The sequence below is a fragment of the Bombina bombina genome, chromosome 8 (assembly GCF_027579735.1).
Source record: "Bombina bombina isolate aBomBom1 chromosome 8, aBomBom1.pri, whole genome shotgun sequence".
Classification (NCBI taxonomy): Eukaryota; Metazoa; Chordata; class Amphibia; order Anura; family Bombinatoridae; genus Bombina; species Bombina bombina.
This window is the reverse complement of record NC_069506.1, coordinates 342,675,081-342,694,881: the sequence shown is the minus strand read 5'-3', so window position 1 is coordinate 342,694,881 and position 19,801 is coordinate 342,675,081. Positions and strand designations below refer to the sequence as shown.

At 42.4% G+C, this 19,801-nt stretch overlaps 1 protein-coding gene across 1 annotated transcript in view; it reads left to right on the top strand.

The window, feature by feature from the left end:
- The first annotated feature begins 2,990 nt into the window (after positions 1-2,990).
- Positions 2,991-19,801, top strand: part of TBCEL (tubulin folding cofactor E like) — a 307,875-nt gene continuing 291,064 nt past the window's right edge. The window contains 1 exon segment of the mRNA XM_053691582.1: positions 2,991-3,105. The gene's annotated coding sequence lies outside the window, so the exon portion shown is untranslated.

Here is a 19,801-nt window from a genome sequence, read left to right as displayed (position 1 = left end):
ACAGTTAGTTCTTTACATCACTGCTCTCTTCATGAATAAAACATACTTTATATTTAATACGGTCTCTTGCAGAACACATTGAATCTCATTGCAGTCAGAGCAGCCCATATGTACACAGGAAGAGGCTTAAATGTTATACAGTATATTAATATAACAATGTTTGTTGTGCAAAGCTGAGGAATGGGTAGTAAAGGCGTTACTATCTTTTTACACAATAACAATTTTAGTGTTGACTGTCCCTTTAAGTGTTTATAAAGCAACTAGGCGATAAGCCTGCCCAGAGGTCAGTCTATAAAACAAAAAACTACAAACCTCAAAGCACAAAATAAAAAAAGTAAAATTACAGAAAAAAATAATCAAAGCTATCCAAAATAAAAAATGTAAACCTAAATTAATTCCCCTATAAAAAATCCCCCCAAAATAAAAACACCCCCTAATCTAATACTAAACTACCAATAGCCCTTAAAAGGGCTTTTGTAGGGCATTGCCCTAAGTTAAACAGCTCTTTTACCTAAACAAATTACCATTTACCCCCTAACAGTAAAACCCCTCACCCACCAAACCCCCCCAAAATAAAAAAACCTAACACTAAAAAAAAATCTAAACTACCCATTGCCCCTAAAGGGGCATTTGTATGGGCATTGTCGTTAAAAGGGCAATCATCTCTTCATCCAGAACGAAGGCGGCGCGGAGGTGCAGAGCTGTCTTCTATGATGCGTGGATCCTCAGCGGCGGTCCTCAACAGCGGCAGCTCCTCTTCATCCGATGTCCGTCGTACACTGAAGATTGAATGCAAGGTACCACATTAAATTTGGGGTACCTTGCATTCCTATTGGCTGAAATTTTTAAATCGGCCAATAGGATTAGAGCTACTGAAATCCTATTGGCTGTTCAAATCAGCCAATAAGATTTCATTAGCTCTCACTCTCATCCAATTGGCTGATTTCAAAATTTCAGCCAATAGGAATGCAAGGTACCCCAATAAATCTGGGGTACCTTACATTCAATCTTCAGCGTGCGACGGACAATTGCATGAAGAGGAGCCTCCACACCGATGAGGACCGCCGCTGCTGAAGACCGCCAATGAGAACCGCTGCTGAGGATCCGTGCATCGGGGAAGCCAGCTCCACACCTCCACTCCGCCTTCGCTCCGGATGAAGATAGAAGATGATGGAGCCGCCTGGAAGACCTTCTCCGCCGGACTTCAGGAACCGTGAGTACCTATTTGGGGCTCAGTGTTAGGATTTTTTTTTATTTGTGGAGGGTTTTTGATTTTTAAGTTTAGGAATTTAATGGGCTGTAAAAAAGCTGATTGCCCTTTTAAGGGCAGTAAAAGCGTTGAATGCCCTTTTAAGGGCAATGCCCATACAAATGCCCCTTTAGGTAGTTTAGTTTTTTTTAGTGTTAGGTTAATTTATTTTGGGGGATTGGTGGGTGGGGGGGGTTTACTGTTAGGGGGACTTAGTATTTTTTAAATGTAAAAGAGCTGTTTAACTTAGGGCAATGCCCTACAAAAGGCCCTTTTAAGGGCTATTGGTAGTTTAGGGGGTGTTTTTATTTTGGGGGGGCTTTTTTATTTTCATAGGGATTGTTCAATTTTTTTATTTTTCATAATTTTGTTTATTTTTTATGTAATTTTAGAGTTTTTATAATTTATTTGTAATTTAATGTTAGGTTTTATTATTTTAATTGTAATTTAGTAGTAATTGGGGTTAATTTAGGGGTTATTAGGTTAGGGGGTTTAGTAATTAAATTAGTTATTTGCGTTGTGGGGGGGGGGGTTGGCGGTTTAGGGGTTAATAGGTTAATTAGGTTTGTTGCAATGTGGGGGTTTGGCCGTTCAGGGGTTAATAGGTAAATTGGGTTTATTGTGATGTGGGGGGTGGGCGGTTTAGGGGTTAATATTTTAATTATTTCATTTTGCGGATTAGGGGTTAATCACTTTATTATTTTGCAATGTGGGGTTTTGCGGTTTAGGTGTTTATTAACACTTTGTGCGGGAGGTTAGATTTTTTTTGTTATTTTGTGCGGGTGGTTGTTTTTTCGTTATTTCGTACGGGTGATTACGTGTTTTTTCGTTATTTCGTGCGGGTGGTTATGTGTTTTTTCGTTATTTCGTGCAGGTGGTTACGTGTTTTTTCGTTATTTCGTACGGGTGGTTACGTGTTTTTTCATTATTTCGTGCAGGTGGTTATGTGTTTTTTTGTTATTTCATGCGGGTGGTTACGTTTTGTTTTGTTATTTTGTGCGGGGGGTTACGTGTTTTTTTGTTATTTCATGCGGGTGGTTACGTGTTTTTTCGTTATTAAGTGCGGGGTGGTTACGTGTTTTTTGTTATTTCATGCGGGTGGTTACGTGTTTTTTGTTTTTTCGTGCGGGCGGATGCGTCTTTTTTAAGGTTCAGGTTTGTCTACGCTGCATCCAGGTGAATTATTTTGGCTGTGCACGCAACTGCCTATAGACGCGTTACAAACACGATTATAGTATAGATGGGAGCAGCCATGTTGTTGTTTAGGAGGCCAATTAAAGACCAATAATGACGTCACTAGAGTGCAGCCAATGACTGTGGGGAATGTGAGTGTTGACAAATAATGAAGGTTTATTGCAGCTTTATATAAATACATAAGGTACAGATAAAACTAGCAGCTCTTATTATCTAAATACTACTTTAGCACAGAGCTTTATTCACCACAACTCATTGAGTTTTTAGCCCTGCGCGCTCACACGGCCGTGGGTCCGTTCCCTACAAGCTCGTGCACCAAAAGCATCTCGTTACCAGCGGATCTCGCAAGCCAGGTTGGCACGCGCACTGACGTCGGCGTTTACGTGCTGTCAGTTATCTAGGGGCGGGGCTTCCATAGAGCCAATTGGCTGTAGGCGGAAGTTCTAGACAAGTGACAACAGGAAGCGGCCCGCCAGGGATCCCAGGTAACGGAGCTAGGGTTCTTACCCACAACGCCGCGCGGTGCGGGCATGGGTTTGGGGGGAGGGGTTTAGGTAGTAGGTGTGGTGTGAAACTGTCAGTCATTTGAGCTGTTAGGACAGAGGTGACGTGAACTCCCTGTGAAGTGACGTCATGGAACTTGGCCACTAAGCTGACAATTAGTAAGTCACTAAATGATCACTGTCACGTGAGACCTAACTGCCCTACTGGCTCACAGAGTTGCCACTTACATAGTGACACAGACCTCATATTACAAAGCAGTTAGCACGTAGGAAATGGTCATCAGATTCACTGAGATTAGGGTTGTCAGCTGACTGGACGCTTCTATTCAATATGAGGGTTGTTGTGGACACAGTTGACAAGGGCTGCAGGACTAATGGGTCTGATGTTGGCATATGTATGACAGGGGCTTCAGGACTAATGGGTCTGATGTTGGCATATGTATGACGGGGCTTCAGGACTAATGGGTCTGATGTTGGCATATGTATGACAGGGGCTGTAGGACTAATGGGTCTGATGTTGGCATACGTATGACAGGGGCTGTAGGACTAATGGGTCTGATGTTGGCATATGTATGACAGGGGTTGCAGGACTAATGGGTCTGATGTTGGCATATGTATGACAGGGGCTGCAGGGCTAATGGGTCTGATGTTGGCATATGTATGACAAGGGCTGCAGGACTAATCGGTCTGATGTTGGCATATGTATGACAAGGGCTGCAGGACTAATGGGTCTGATGTTGGCATATGTATTACAGGGGCTGCAGGACTAATGGGTCTGATGTTGGCATATGTATGACAGGAGCTGCACGGCTAATGGGTCTGATGTTGGCATATGTATGACAGGGGCTGCAGGGCTAATGGGTCTGATGTTGGCATATGTATGACAGGGGCTGCAGGACTAATGGGTCTGATGTTGGCATATGTATGACAGGGGCTGCAGGACTAATGGGTCTGATGTTGGCATATGTATGACAGGGGTTGCAGGACTAATGGGTCTGATGTTGGCATATGTATGACAAGGGCTTCAGGACTAATGGGTCTGATGTTGGCATATGTATGACAGGGGCTGCAGGGCTAATGGGTCTGATGTTGGCATATGTATGACAGGGGCTGCAGGGCTAATGGGTCTGATGTTGGCATATGTATGACAGGGGCTGCAGGGCTAATGGGTCTGATGTTGGCATATGTATGACAAGAGCTGCAGGACTAATGGGTCTGATGTTGGCATATGTATGACAGGGGCTTCAGGACTAATGGGTCTGATGTTGGCATATGTATGACAGGGGCTGCAGGGCTAATGGGTCTGATGTTGGCATATGTATGACAGGGGCTGCAGGGCTAATGGGTCTGATGTTGGCATATGTATGACAAGAGCTGCAGGACTAATGGGTCTGATGTTGGCATATGTATGACAGGGGCTTCAGGACTAATGGGTCTGATGTTGGCATATGTATGACAGGGGCTGCAGGGCTAATGGGTCTGATGTTGGCATATGTATGACAGGGGCTGCAGGGCTAATGGGTCTGATGTTGGCATATGTATGACAGGGGTTGCAGGACTAATGGGTCTGATGTTGGCATATGTTTGACAGGGGCTTCAGGGCTAATGGGTCTGATGTTGGCATATGTATTACAGGGGTTGCAGGACTAATGGGTCTGATGTTGGCATATGTATGACAGGGGCTGCAGGACTAATGGGTCTGATGTTGGCATATGTATTACAGGGGTTGCAGGACTAATGGGTCTGATGTTGGCATATGTATGACAGGGGCTGCAGGACTAATGGGTCTGATGTTGGCATATGTATTACAGGGGCTGCAGGGCTAATGGGTCTGATGTTAGCATATGTATGACAGGGGCTGCAGGGCTAATGGGTCTGATGTTGGCATATGTATGACAGGGGCTGCGGGACTAATGGGTCTGATGTTGGCATATGTATGACAGGAGCTGCGGGACTAATGGGTCTGATGTTGGCATATGTATGACAGGAGCTGCGGGGCTAATGGGTCTGATGTTGGCATATGTATGACAAGGGTTGCAGGACTAATGGGTCTGATGTTGGCATATGTATGACAGGGGCTAATGGGTCTGATGTTGGCATATGTATGACAAGGGCTGCAGGGCTAATGGGTCTGATGTTGGCATATGTATGACAGGGGCTGCAGAGCTAATGGGTCTGATGTTGGCATATGTATGACAGAGGCTAATGGGTTTGATTTTGGCATATGTTTGACAGGGGCTTCAGGGCTAATGGGTCTGATGTTGGCATATGTATTACAGGGGTTGCAGGGCTAATGGGTCTGATGTTGGCATATGTTTGACAGGGGCTTCAGGGCTAATGGGTCTGATGTTGGCATATGTATGACAGGGGCTGCAGGGCTAATGGGTCTGATGTTGGCATATGTATGACAGGGGCTGCAGGGCTAATGGGTCTGATGTTGGCATATGTATGACAGGGGCTGCAGGGCTAATGGGTCTGATGTTGGCATATGTATGACAGGGGCTGCAGGACTAATGTTTCTGATGTTGGCATATGTATTACAGGGGCTGCAGGACTAATGGGTCTGATGTTGGCATATGTATGACAGGGGCTGCAGGGCTAATGGGTCTGATGTTGGCATATGTATGACAAGGGCTGCAGGACTAATGGGTCTGATGTTGGCATATGTATTACAGGGGCTGCAGGACTAATGGGTCTGATGTTGGCATATGTATGACAGGGGCTGCAGGACTAATGGGTCTGATGTTGGCATATGTATGACAGGGGCTGCAGGACTAATGGGTCTGATGTTGGCATATGTATGACAAGGGCTGCAGGACTAATGGGTCTGATGTTGGCATATGTATGACAGGGGCTGCAGTGCTAATGGGTCTGATGTTGGCATATGTATGACAAGGGCTGCAGGGCTAATGGGTCTGATGTTGGCATATGTATGACGGGGCTGCAGAGCTAATGGGTCTGATGTTGGCATATGTATGACAGAGGCTAATGGGTTTGATTTTGGCATATGTTTGACAGGGGCTTCAGGGCTAATGGGTCTGATGTTTTCATATGTATGACAGGGGCTGCAGAGCTAATGGGTCTGATGTTGGCATATGTATTACAGAGGTTGCAGGACTAATGTGTCTGATGTTAGCATATGTATGACAGGGGTTGCAGGGCTTATGGGTCTGATGTTGGCATATGTATGACAGGGGCTGCAGGGCTAATGGGTCTGATTGATGTTGGCATACGTATGACAGGGGCTGCAGGGCTAATGTTTCTGATGTTGGCATACGTATGACAGGGGCTGCAGGGCTAATGTTTCTGATGTTGGCATACGTATGACAGGGGCTCCAGGGCTAATGGGTCTGATGTTGGCATATGTATGACAGGGGATACAGGGCTAATGGGTATGATGTTGGCATATGTATGACAGGGGATGCAGAGCTAATGGGTATGAGGTTGGCATATGTATGACAGGGGCTGCAGGGCTAATGGGTCTGATGTTGGCATACGTATGACAGGGGCTGCAGGGCTAATGGGTCTGATGTTGGCATATGTATGACAGGGGATACAAGGCTAATGGGTCTGATGTTGGTATATGTATGACAGGGGCTGCAGGGCTAATGGGACTGATGTTGGCATACGTATGACAGGGGCTGCAGGGCTAATGGGTCTGATGTTGGCATATGTATGACAGGGGATACAAGGCTAATGGGTCTGATGTTGGCATATGTATGACAGGGGCAGCAGGGCTAATGGGTCTGATGTTGGCATATGTATTACAGGGGCTGCAGGGCTAATGGGTCTTATGTTGGCATATGTATTACAGGGGCTGCAGGGCTAATTTAGATAGTGGGTGTGGTGTGAAACTGTCAGTCATTTGAGCTGTTAGGACAGCAGGTGACGTGAACTCCCTGTGAAGTGGCGTCATGGAACTTGGCCACTAAGCTGACAATTAGTAAGTCACTAAATGATCACTGTCACGTGAGACCTAACTGCCAGACTGGCTCACAGAGCTGCCACTTACATGGTGACACAGACCTCATATTACAAAGCAGTTAGCATGTAGGAAATGGTCATCAGATTCACTGAGATTAGGGTTGTCAGATGACTAGACACTTCTATTCAATATGAGGTTTGTTGTGGACACAGTTGACAAGGGCTGCAGGACTAATGGGTCTGATATTGGCATATGTATGACAGGGGCTTCAGGGCTAATGGGTCTGATGTTGGCATATGTATGACAGGGACTTCAGGGCTAATGGGTCTGATGGCATACGTATGACGGGCTGCAGGGCTAATGGGTCTGATGTTGGCATACGTATGACAGGGGCTGTAGGGCTAATGTTTCTGATGTTGGCATATGTATGATAGGGGATACAGGGCTAATGGGTCTGATGTTGGCATACGTATGATAGTGGTTGCAGGGCTAATGGGTCTGATGTTGGCATATGTATGACAGGGGATACAGGGCTAATGGGTCTGATGTTGGCATATGTATGACAGGGGCTAATGGGTATGATGTTGGCATATGTATGACAGGGGCTGCAGGGCTAATGGGTCTGATATTGGCATATGTATGACAGGGGCTGCAGGGCTAATATGTCTGATTGATTAGAGTTGTCAGCTGACTGAATGCTGTTATTCAATATGAGGTTTGTTGTGGACACAGTTGACAAGGGCTGCAGGACTAATGGGTCTGATGTTGGCATACGAATGACAGGGGCTGCAGGGCTAATGGGTCTGATGTTGGCATATGTATGACAGGGGATACATGGCTAATGGTCTAATGTTGGCATATGTATGACAGGGGCTAATGGGTCTGATGTTGGTATATGTATGACAGGGGCTGCAGGGCTAATGGGTCTTATGTTGGCATACGTATGACAGGGGCTGCAGGGCTAATGTTTCTGATGTTGGCATACGTATGACAGGGGCTCCAGGGCTAATGGGTCTGATGTTGGCATATGTATGACGGGATACAGGGCTAATGGGTATGATGTTGGCATATGTATGACAGGGGATACAGGGCTAATAGATATGATGTTGGCATATGTATGACTGTGGCTGTAGGACTAATGGGTCTGATGTTGGCATACGTATGACAGGGGCTGTAGGACTAATGGGTCTGATGTTGGCATACGTATGACAGGGGCTGTAGGACTAATGGGTCTGATGTTGGTATATGTATGACAGGGACTTCAGGGCTAATGGGTCTGATACAACAAAGGGGTTATTTGGTTAAGCACACCACAAAAGAACTGTTTAATCTTAGCACACATATTGTGGGAGTGCTACCGAAGTGACCAAAACAATTACAAGACAACAACAAGTATCAGTGCACATCCAACCACTTAAGTCCACTATTTCATGGCATATTTGTATATGCTTCTGTCTGTCAAATATACTTACATAGCTTCTAATAAGATTGGGATCAACATCTCGCAATAATATTGGTTTATATTTGAGCTGCAAAAACAAATATACTGCTATCTGCTAAATATACTTACATAGTTCAAATAAGATTGGGATTACCATCTCACAATAATATTGACTTATATTTATGCTGCAAAAAATTGCCTGTTTAAATTTAAATAAAATAGGGATCTTAGTCACACAATATGATCATATTCTGCTAAGCTAGGCACCACTTACAAGGTGTCCCATATGGTCCTAACTCTAACCAGTGTCTACACAGTGTGAAGCTTATTAAGTATATCACAATTTATCTGGAACACACCTGGGCTGGGTGGCATGCATTAACCAAAGAGGAGGGATTTGGTCAGCTCCCTATTCAAAGATACAACAAAGGTTTTTTTGGTTAAGCACACCACAAAAGGACTGTTTAATCTTAGCACACATATTGTGGGAGTGCTACCGAAGTGACCAAAACAATAACAAGACAACAAAAAGTATCAGTGCACATCCAGCCACTTAAGTCCACTCTTTCATGGCATATTTGTATATGCTTCTGTCTGCCAAATATACTTACATAGCTTCTAATAAGATTGGGATCAACATCTCGCAATAATATTGGCTTATATTTGTGCTGCAAAAACAAATATACTTCTATCTGCTAAATATACTTACATAGTTCAAATAAAATTGGGATTAACATCTTGCAATAATATTGACTTATATTTATGCTGCAAAAAATTGCCTGTTAAATATGCCTTTAAATTTAAATAAAAACTTCTGTCTACTAAATATGCTTACATAGTTCAAATAAGATTGGGATACCATCTCACAATAATATTGACTTATATTTATGCTGCAAAAAATTGCCTGGTTAGTGTTAGGACCAGTCTAATATGGGACACCTTGTAAGTGGTGACTGGCTTAGCAGAATATGATCATATTGTGTTACTAAGATCCCTATTTTATTTAAATTTAAACAGGCAATTTTTTGCAGCATAAATATAAGTCAATATTATTGTGAGATGGTAATCCCAATCTTATTTGAACTATGTAAGTATATTTAGCAGATAGAAGTATATTAGTTTTTGCAGCTCAAATATAAGCCAATCTTATTGCGAGATGTTGATCCCAATCTTATTAGAAGCTTTGTAAGTATATTTGACAGACAGAAGCATATACAAATATGCCATGAAAGAGTGGACTTAAGTGGTTGGATGTGCACTGATACTTTTTGTTGTCTTGTAATGGGTCTGATGTTGGCATATATATGACAGGGGCTGTAGGACTAATGGGTCTGATGTTGGCATTCGTATGACAGGGGCTGCAGGGCTAATGGGTCTGATGTTGGCATACGTATGACAGGGGCTGCAGGGCTAATGGGTCTGATGTTGGCATACGTATGACGGGCTGCAGGGCTAATGGGTCTGATTTTGGCATACGTATGACAGGGGCTACAGGGCTAATGGGTCTGATGTTGGCATATGTATGACAGGGGCAGCAGGGCTAATGGGTCTGATGTTGGCATATGTATTACAGGGGCTGCAGGGCTAATGGGTCTTATGTTGGCATATGTATTACAGGAGTTGCAGGGCTAATGGGTCTGATGTTGGCATATGTATTACAGGGGTTGCAGGGCCGTGGAATCTGATCACAGGGCTAATCACAGCCCAATTCATATCCCTTGTTACCCACTGATTGTTCATTATTTCTCTGGCGGATACCTGATAACCGCATTGGACAGAGGCTTCTCTAAATACAGCGGATCTAATGGGCACATTAAATAATAGTATAAGGAAAAACTACAAAGGGATTTAACATGTACAAGGGTAGTCGGGTTGTGTACAAAAACATACAGATGTATTCAGTGTATACATATGGGCTGCTCTGACTACAATGTGTTCTGCAAGAGGCCTTATTAAATATAAAGTATGTTTTATTCATGAAGAGAGCAGTGATGTAAATATCTAACTGTAATGTAAAAATACTAGTGACTCTGCACCTCTGTGTTTAACCCCTGCAAAATGAGTTAGCACATAGTTAAAGTATCATTATGGAGCCACATAACACTGCTAGTTGTGTGACTAGTGCTGTTGATTTGAGCAGTGTCCGTCTGCAGTCAGGGCCAGCAGTGCTGCGGTAATTCTACTGTGTGTGTTTCACCCCCTTTGCGGAAGGTTTAAAGGTAGAGAGTGGCAGTCTTACAATGACATGCTATAAACAATTAAAGGGACAGTCTATACCAAAATTGTTATTGTTTAAAAAAATAGATAACGCTTTTACTACCCATTCCCCAGCTTTGCACAACCAACACTGTTATATTAATATACTGTATAGCATTTAAACCTCTGAATGTCTGCCTGTTTCTAACTTCTAAGCTGCTACAGACAGCCTCTTATCACATGCTTTTTTATTAGCTTTTCATAACAAGAGCCTGCTAGTTCATGTGGACCATATAGATAACATTGTGCTCTCTCCCGTGGAGTTGTGCAGGACACATCACTTATTGGCTAAAATGCAATTCAATAGATAATAAAAAAATAGCCATGTGATAAGGGGGCTGTCAGAGACTCAGATACAAAGTGATCACAGAGGTAAAAAGTATATTAATATAACCATGTTTTCTGTGCAAAACTAGGGAATGGGTAATAAAGGGATTAACTATCTATTTAAACAATAAAACAATTGGAGTAGACTGTCCCTTTAAGAGCATGCAATTCTTGACTAAAATAGCCCTTTAAAGCACCATTAGTAGCTTAGTATTTACATAATAAGAGTGCTGGGAATTTTCCATAATTGCAGAGCCACAGATTCCTAAGCATCCAAAGGCTTGCAAGGCAGTTTGCGTAGCATGTTACTTGGTCAATTTTCTAAATTATTGCAGGTCGCACTACAGCCGCTTTGAGGAGCAGTCGGAAAACCACTATTTTAACTAGACCACTTTATGGGAATTTTACATTTCAAGTGTAATAATGCTCATTTCCAGCTGTGATGAATGATATTTTAGACAGATGGCTACCAGTTTGAGAATATCATAAGTTTATATAGTTAAACACAGCAGATACTAATCAATGTTGTGTCTATTATGCATCTTGCAATCTGTGTAAAACTACTGCACAATGTGACCGTCCAGTGTGTACTGTTAATTTACCCCCTGTTTGTGCATTTTAGATTTGACCTTTGTGTCCCTTTAAGGTTTTTTGTTGTTTTAAGTAGATAATTGTAGAATTATCTAAACGTTAGGTGCCTGAAGCAAAAATTATTGGATGTATGTTTCTTTGGTTAAAATTGAAATGTGCTTATTAGAAGCATTTTTGCTGTATACTTCCATTAGCAAAAATGCTTCTAGTAAAAGTTATTGCATATGCACATATACTGTGTGTCCTGTGCACCAGCTTCCAACACCACACCTACTCATAGTGTCAACAGGCACAATACACACCTCCGCCAGGTCTCTGTGCACTGGCCTTTACAGCATATGTGCGTATGCCACTGAAAAATGCTTCTATTTAAAATTGAAATGCATTTTTCTATCCCTTATAGCTTTATCAATTTACTTCTATTATCAAATTTATTTTGCTCTTTTGGTTTCCTTTATTAAAAAGCATAGACGGGGCCCAGAGAAGCAACACACTACAGGGAACTAGCTGTCGATTGGTGGTTACACACATATGCCTCTTGTCATTGGCTCGTCGATGCATTCAGCTAGCTCTCAGTAGTTCATTGCTGCTCTGGACTCTTTAATGTGTTCTCAATGAATTATTTTACACACTGGCATGTATAAAATTGTTTATAAATAGTGCCTTTATCTTTATTTTGTCATTTAAAAATAGCCTTTGCTTGTTGAAACCACCACCTATACTGAAAACAGGAATACTTAGGTATTCTCTATAGACTAGCAACAAGAGGCAGAAAGCAATAATCAAGTTCCCAGTGAGGGGGAGGGGAGAGAGAGGTAATAAAATGTTCCTTTTCAGTTGCTCTCTCTAAGAGCCGGATGATCTAAAACTCACAGATCAAAACATTTTAGAAAGGCAAATTTTAGCTTAAGAGCTGTTTATCTCACTATGCAGAGTTCTGGGTGTGACAAAGAGGCACATACGTTGCAATATAATGCTTAAAGGGTTAGAAATCTTTTCTTTTGTACAGCTTTAACAATTACACCATGCGTTAGTTTAAGTGTTAGAGAATTAAATGCATTTACTAATTTTTCAAAACGAAGCTGGCAAATATTAAATAATTTCATTTTAATTTTGGCAGAAAACGTCACCAACGACCGCCCCAAAATAAATGATGGACTCACTCGTTATTCATGTAGTTGCATCGGCCAATAGCATGGCAGCACAAATAGCAAAATTTTTAAATGCAAACATGCATGTAAACATTTTCTCTGTATCTTACTATAGAGCTTTTGCGTCTTGGATTATTTGTCCCACATAGTTTATATTTCCACACTATCTTCTAACTAACGCTGGGTAAAACAGGAAAGAGTCTCACTTGGAATTATCCTATTTTAAACCTGCTGTAGTAAGTTACTCTGCGCTAAGACCCTTTCAGCTGTAGAACAGCGGCGCTTCTGTGAAGGCAGCAAAATCTGACAGTGTGTTCTGTCAGATTCTGCAACCTGTCAGTTGTGCGCTCAGGAATGCGGTCACAGATTTCAACAGAACACCTGACAATCAGTTTTGCCCATGCGTGGGTTCAGGACAATGCATACTGCACATGCAGGCCAACATTATTGTTCTACCTAGGTAGAACACTCTAATTTGATATGCATAATGAGGATCCGGAGGGGTTTGGCACAAAATACATTTTTTATGTAAAATTACAGGTAAACCAAAAGAAATTGCTTAACGGTGTTATTTGGGAATTATAGGAATAGTTTGAGATTTTTGTAAATCTGAAAAGTTTTTCTTTTTGGGTTTCCTATCCCTTTAAAAATGCTCTAAAACGTTAGAGAATGTTCTTTTTGTACTTGTTTTATCCTTTTAAGCATTTGGGATTTTCTTTTCTTTCTTAAGATATGGAGAGTCCACAACGTCATTCAATTACTAGTGGGAATATCACTCCTGGCCAGGAGGAGGCAAATAGCACCACAGCAAAGCTGTTAAGTGTCACTCCCCTACCCATAATCCCCAGTCATTCTCTTTGCCTCTGCCAATGGAGGAGGTGAAGTTTGGTGTCTGAAGAAAGGAATTCCTTTTTTGGGTACTTTTCCCTGCAAGCAAGGATTTGGGTTTAGCTGAGTCCACGTCAATCTCTTCAGTAGAGTAGTGGTGGCTTTTAAGCAGTTAGGAAGTTGTGAGGTAGTCCTTGCTTTGTTTTCTAACACGTTACTGTCCATGGTACAGAAAGCCAGAGTTGGTGACTCTGTTCTTTCTTTTTCTACAGGTCTCTGTAAGGAGTATGTGTCCTTTCACACCTTATGAGCTGTGTTCCTGCCGGACAGCTAGACTGCAGTTAAGTGCTTTTGTCTTCTAGGTCTTGGAGACTTGCACTTCAGAAGAATATGTCATATGCAGTAGATGGGGACATTTTTAAAATCCTTTATACAGTATTTTCTTTGGCAGTGGGCAGGCACATTATGTATGTTAAGAAGACTAGGGGTTAATCTTCCTTTTTTAGGACATTTTTCCTCTTTGGGCTAATTTTGTTTGCTTGCTTAGCTAGAGCAGGCTAACTGACAAACTGCTTGCTTAGCTAGAGCAGGCTAACTGACAAACTGCTTGCTTAGCTAGAGCAGGCTAACTGACAAACTGCTTGCTTAGCTAGAGCAGGCTAACTGACAAACTGCTTGCTTAGCTAGAGCAGGCTAACTGACAAACTGCTTGCTTAGCTAGAGCAGGCTAACTGACAAACTGCTTGCTTAGCTAGAGCAGGCTAACTGACAAACTGCTTGAGTTTGAAACCAGCTGCAGCTACTTGCATCTTATGTTGTAGGCAGAGGGAAACACGCGGCTTTTACTTGCTGCGTAGCTTCCTCTCTGCCGGTCATGTGACTTCTCTTTGCTGTCGGATATTCATGGAGCGGCGTCATTGAATTTCAGTCTCTTTAGTGTTGATCTACTATACAATGGTTTTAGATACTTCTGGCAGCCAAATTGTGGTATTAAAAATTCTTAAAGGGACAGTGTATTTAAAAAAAATTTAGTATTATGGACATGGACCAAGACTCTTGTGTCTTTTGACAAATGCTTGTTATGCCTTGTGGCACAAATTGTTTTTCCTATGCAATTCTGTGCTGCAGGCTTAGCTAGAACACTTCAATTTAAAGATACATTGTTGCCCTCTGAGCCCAATGTCTCTCAGGATGATGCAGCAGCTTTCTCCTCAAACGTCCCAAGCCTCTATGGCATCACATACAGTGCCCTGCAGTTCCTCTCAGCCTCCTGGAGGAGTTTATTTACCTGCAGATTTTGCTGCACAGGTATCTTCAGCGGTATCTGCGACATTATCTGCTTTTTCTGTGCTGGGAAAACAAGAGGAAAATTAGGCATTCGGATAGTAAGGGAACACTGAACTCAATTTTTTTTTTTCTCTTTCGTGATTCAGATAGAGCATGACATTTTAAGCATCTTTCTAATTTACTCCGATTATCAATTTTTCTTCATTCTCTTGGTATCTTTATTTGAAATGCAAGAATGTAAGTTTAGATGCCAGCCCATTTTTGGTGAAAAACCTGGGTTCTTGCTGATTAGTGGATAAATTCATCCACCAATAAAAAAAGTTCTGTCCAGAGTGCTGAACCAAAAAAAGTTTAGATGCATTCTTTTTCAAATAAAGATAGCAAGAGAATGAAGAACATTTGATAATAGGGGTAAATTAGAAAGTTGCTTAAAATTGCTGCTCTATCTGAATCACAAAAGAAAAAAAATTGGGTTCAGTGTCCCTTAAGGTTTCTGTTCCATCTACTGCTACACAGGTTGCCCTCCCTCATAAGTCTGATGAGGAGGATACGCCGGATGCCTCTGAGGGTTAAATCTCAGATTCGGACAGTATAATTCCTTTATCTGAGACTGAAGATTTAAGCTTGAACACCTTTGTGTACTGTTAAAGGAGGTATTGGCTACTTTGGACGACTCTGATACTTTTGTCGTTGTCAACCCTAAAAAAAAATCTAGTAAACTTAATAAATACTATGATGTTCCTTCCTCTATGGAGGTGTTTCCTGTTCCAGACCGTGTGACAGAGATTATTTATCAGGAATGGGAGAAGCCAGGGATACCTTTCTCCTCGTCTCCCGTCTTTAAAAAGATGTTTCTTGTTGCTGACTCCATTAAAGATTCATGGCGCATGGTGCCTAAAGTAGAAGGGGCTATTTCTACTCTGGCTAAGAGAACTACAATCCCTATAGAGTATAGCTGCTCCTTTAAGGATCCCTTGGACAAAAAGCTGGAAGTTTATTTGAAGACGATGTATGTTCATCAAGGTCTTCAATGGCAACCTGTAGTTTGTATTGCCACAGTAGTAAGTGCGGCATCTTATTGGTGCGACGCCTTGTCTGAATCAATTTTAGTAGAGACTCCATTGGAGGAGATACAAGAAAGGATTAAGGCTCTCAAACTAGCCAATTCCTTTATTTCTGATGCTAACATGCAAGTTATTAGACTGGGAGCCAAGATGTCTGGCTTCACTGTCCTAGCCCGCAGGGCATTGTGGCTAAAATTTTGGTCAGCTGATGTTACCTCTAAGTCCAAGCTTCTGGCGCTTCCTTACAAGGGGAAGACCTTGTTCGGACCTGTCTGGCAGAAATAATTTCTGATATTACGGGTGGAAAAGGGTCTTTTCTACCGCAAGACATGAACACACCCAAGGGACGTCAAAGTAATTTTCGTTCCTTTCGTAACTTCAAAGATCAAAAGTCTTCCTCTCCCTCTTCCAAGCAAGAGCAGTCAAAGTCTTCTTGGAAGCCCAGTCAGTCTTGGAATAAGGGGAAGCAATCAAAGAAAACCTCAGCTGAGTCTAAGTCAGCATGAAGGGTCGGCCCCCGATCTGGGTTCGGATCAAGTGGGGGCAGACTTTCCCTGTTTTGTCAAGCGTGGAGACGAGATGTCCCAGATCCTTGAGCTGTGGACATAGTATCTCAGGGTTACAAAATAGAATTCAAAACTTTCCCTCCCAGGGGCAGATTCAACCTCTCAAGATTATCTGCAGACCAGGTAAAAAGAAAGGCATTCTTGAACTGGGTTCAGGACCTTTTCTCCCTGGGAGTGATTGCTCCAGTTCCTGCAAGGGAACAGGGTCTAGGATTCTATTCAAATCTTTACGTGGTTCCCAAAAAAGAGGGAACTTTTCGACCCATTTTAGACCTAACATGCCTCTACAAGTTTCTTAGGGTTCCGTCCTTCAAAATGGAAACCATTTGTTCCATTCTTCCCCTGGTCCAAGAGGGTCATTTCATGACGACTATAGACCTGAAGGCCGCATATCTTCATGTTCCCATCAATAGGGATCATCAAAAATTCCTGAGATTTGCCTTTCTAGACAAACACTTTCAGTTTGTTGCTCTTCCGTTTGGCCTTGCCACAGCTCCCAGAATTTTCTCAAAGGTTCTGGGGGCTCTCTTGGTAGTGATCAGGTCTTGGGGAATTGCAGTGGCGCCATACCTTGACAACATATTGGTTCAGACGCCATCTTTTCAACAAGCAAACTCTCATACAGAGATCTTGTTGTCTTTTCTACGTTCCCACGGTTGTAAAGTGAATCTGGAAAAGAGTTCCCTTGTTCCAGCTACGAGGGTGGTTTTCTTAGGGACTATAATAGATAGCCTACTAGGAGGCTAACTGTTAGTAAGCTTAAGGCCCCACTGTAGCGCTCGGTCCAATTCTCTCCATTTTGGACTATAATAGATTCCCTATCTATGAAAATTGTTCTGACGGAGGTCAGAAAATCCAAAATTCTCTCCTCTTGACTCTCTCTTCAGTCTACTGTTCGGCCATCGGTGGCTCAATGTATGGAGGTAATTGGTCTGATGGTCGCTTGCATGGACATCATTCCCTTTGCTCGATTCCATTTGAGAGCTCTGCAATTATGCATGCTTAGACAATGGAACGGAGACCATTCAGATCTGTCTCAGAGGATAGATCTAGACCAGTCAACAAGAGACTCTCTCCTGTGGTGGCTTTCTCAGGACCATCTGTCTCAGGGCACATGCTTCCAGAGACCTTCCTGAGTGATTGTGACCAGGAACACCAGCCTGCTAGGCTGGGGAGCAGTCTGGGACTCGTTAAAGGCGCAGGGACTGTGGACTCGGGAGGAGTCTGCTCTCCCCATAAACATCTTGGAGTTGAGAGCGATTTACAATGCTCTGATGGCTTGGCCTCAATTGTCTTTAGCCCGGTTTAGACAACATCACCTCAGTGGCTTACATCAGCCACCAAGGAGGAACTCGGAGTTCCTTAGCCATGAAGGAGGTGGCATGGATTATTCAGTGGGTGGAAGCTCACAAATGTCTATCTGCCATCCACGTTCCTGGATTGGACAACTGGGAAGCGGATTTCCTGAGCAGACAGACATTTCATCCCAGGGAGTGGGCTCTCCATCCGGAGGGGTTCTCCAGGTTAACCCTCAAATGGGGGGTGCTAGAGTTGGATCTGATGGTGTCTCGGCAGAACGCCAAGCTTCCAAGGTACGGTTCAAGGTCAAGAGATCCTCAGGCCGCTCTGATTGATGCTCTGGCGGTTCCTTGGGATTTCGGTCTAGCATACCTATTTCCTCCGTTTGCGCTCCTTCCACAAGTTGTTGCTCGTATAAAAATAAGAGAGAGCATCGGTAATTCTAATAGCTCCTGCATGGCCTCGCGGGATCTGGTATGCAGACTTAGTAAAGATGTCATCTCGGCCGCCTTGGAGGTTGCTTCTGAGGAAGGACCTTCTATCTCAGGGTCCATTCCTCCATCCAAAACTCAAGCTGACTGCTTGGAGATTGAACGCTTAGTTCTGTCTAAGTGTGGATTTTCTAAGTCGGACATTGAGACCATGATCCAGGCTCGCAAGCCTGTTACTTGAAAACTGTACCATAAGGTACGGCGTAAATACCTTTATTGGTGTGAATCTAAGGGCTACTCTTGGAGTAGGGTCAGGATTCCTAGAATTTGGTCTTTTCTCCAGGAAGGTCTGGAGAAAGGGTTGTCAGTCAGTTCTCTGAAAGGTCCGATTTCTGCATTATCTATTTTGTTACACAAGCGTCTGGCGGATGTGCCAGATGTTCAATCTTTTTGTCAGGCCCTGGTTAGATTCAGGCCAGTGTTTCAGTCTGTTGCTCCTCCTTGGAGCCTTAATCTAGTTCTTAGAGTTTTGCAGCAGGCTCCGTTTGAGCCAATGCATTTTATAGATATTAAGTTGCTATCTTGGAAGGTTTTGTTTCTTATTGCTATCTCTGCTGCTCGGAGAGTTTCGGAACTCTCAGCTTTGCAGTGTGATTCGCCTTACCTTATCTTTCATGCAGATAAGGCTGTTCTTCGTACTAAATTGGGGTTTCTTCCTAAAGTGGTTTTGGATAGAAATATTAATCAGGAAATTGTTGTTCCTTCTCTCTGTCCCAATCCTTTTTATCATAAAGAATGTCTGTTGCACAACTTGGATGTTTTGCATGCTCTAAAATTCTACCTACAGGCGACTAAGGATTTTCGCCAGTCTTCTGCCCTGTTTGTTTGTTTCTCAGGAAAGCGTAAGGGTCAGGGCTACTTCTCTTTCCCACTGGTTAAGAAGTATGATTCGGACATGTTGAGGTTGTAATATAACATTTTCATTGCATGTAGTAAAAAACACTTTGAAATATACTTTGATTATTTTTCCCTTATCTTTTTACTGTAATTTAAAGGGACATTTTGGTCAAAATTTAAATGCACGTTGATGAATGACATCTTTGAATCAAAACATATTTTTAATATACATGTATTAGCAATAAATGCTTCTAGTAAAAGCGATCATTGTTTTAATGTTAGTATTTTTTTTTTCTGTTTGTGCATGTGAAGCATACCTAGATATCCCCAGTATACCAGCATTTTAAATACGGCAGCTTCTCAGAGCACAAGTGGGGCTTGTATTATGGCAGCAATTAACAAATTTAGTCATTACGAGATGATACAAGCATCTTAGCTTCTCTGAACAAGTTATGTGTTTAAAATGCTGGTGCACTGAGCATACTTAAATATACTTTTGATACAGCTATGCTATAGCTTTTATTAGAAACATTTTTGCTAATACATGTATATTACTAAAATGATTCTATCCATAACTGAAATACATCTACGTCAATTCCAATTTTGGCTGGAATGTCTCTTTAACTCTTAAAAACTGTGTTTCTTTGCGATACTGACACTTGAAAGTGCACACTGCAGACCTCACAAGCCTAAGGTGATAAAGTAATTGAAATCATTTTTATGAGAGTGAAATGTGATTTCTCTGGAAATTGCTATCTTTAGGAAAGTTACAAAATGAGACGTGTCCAGAGT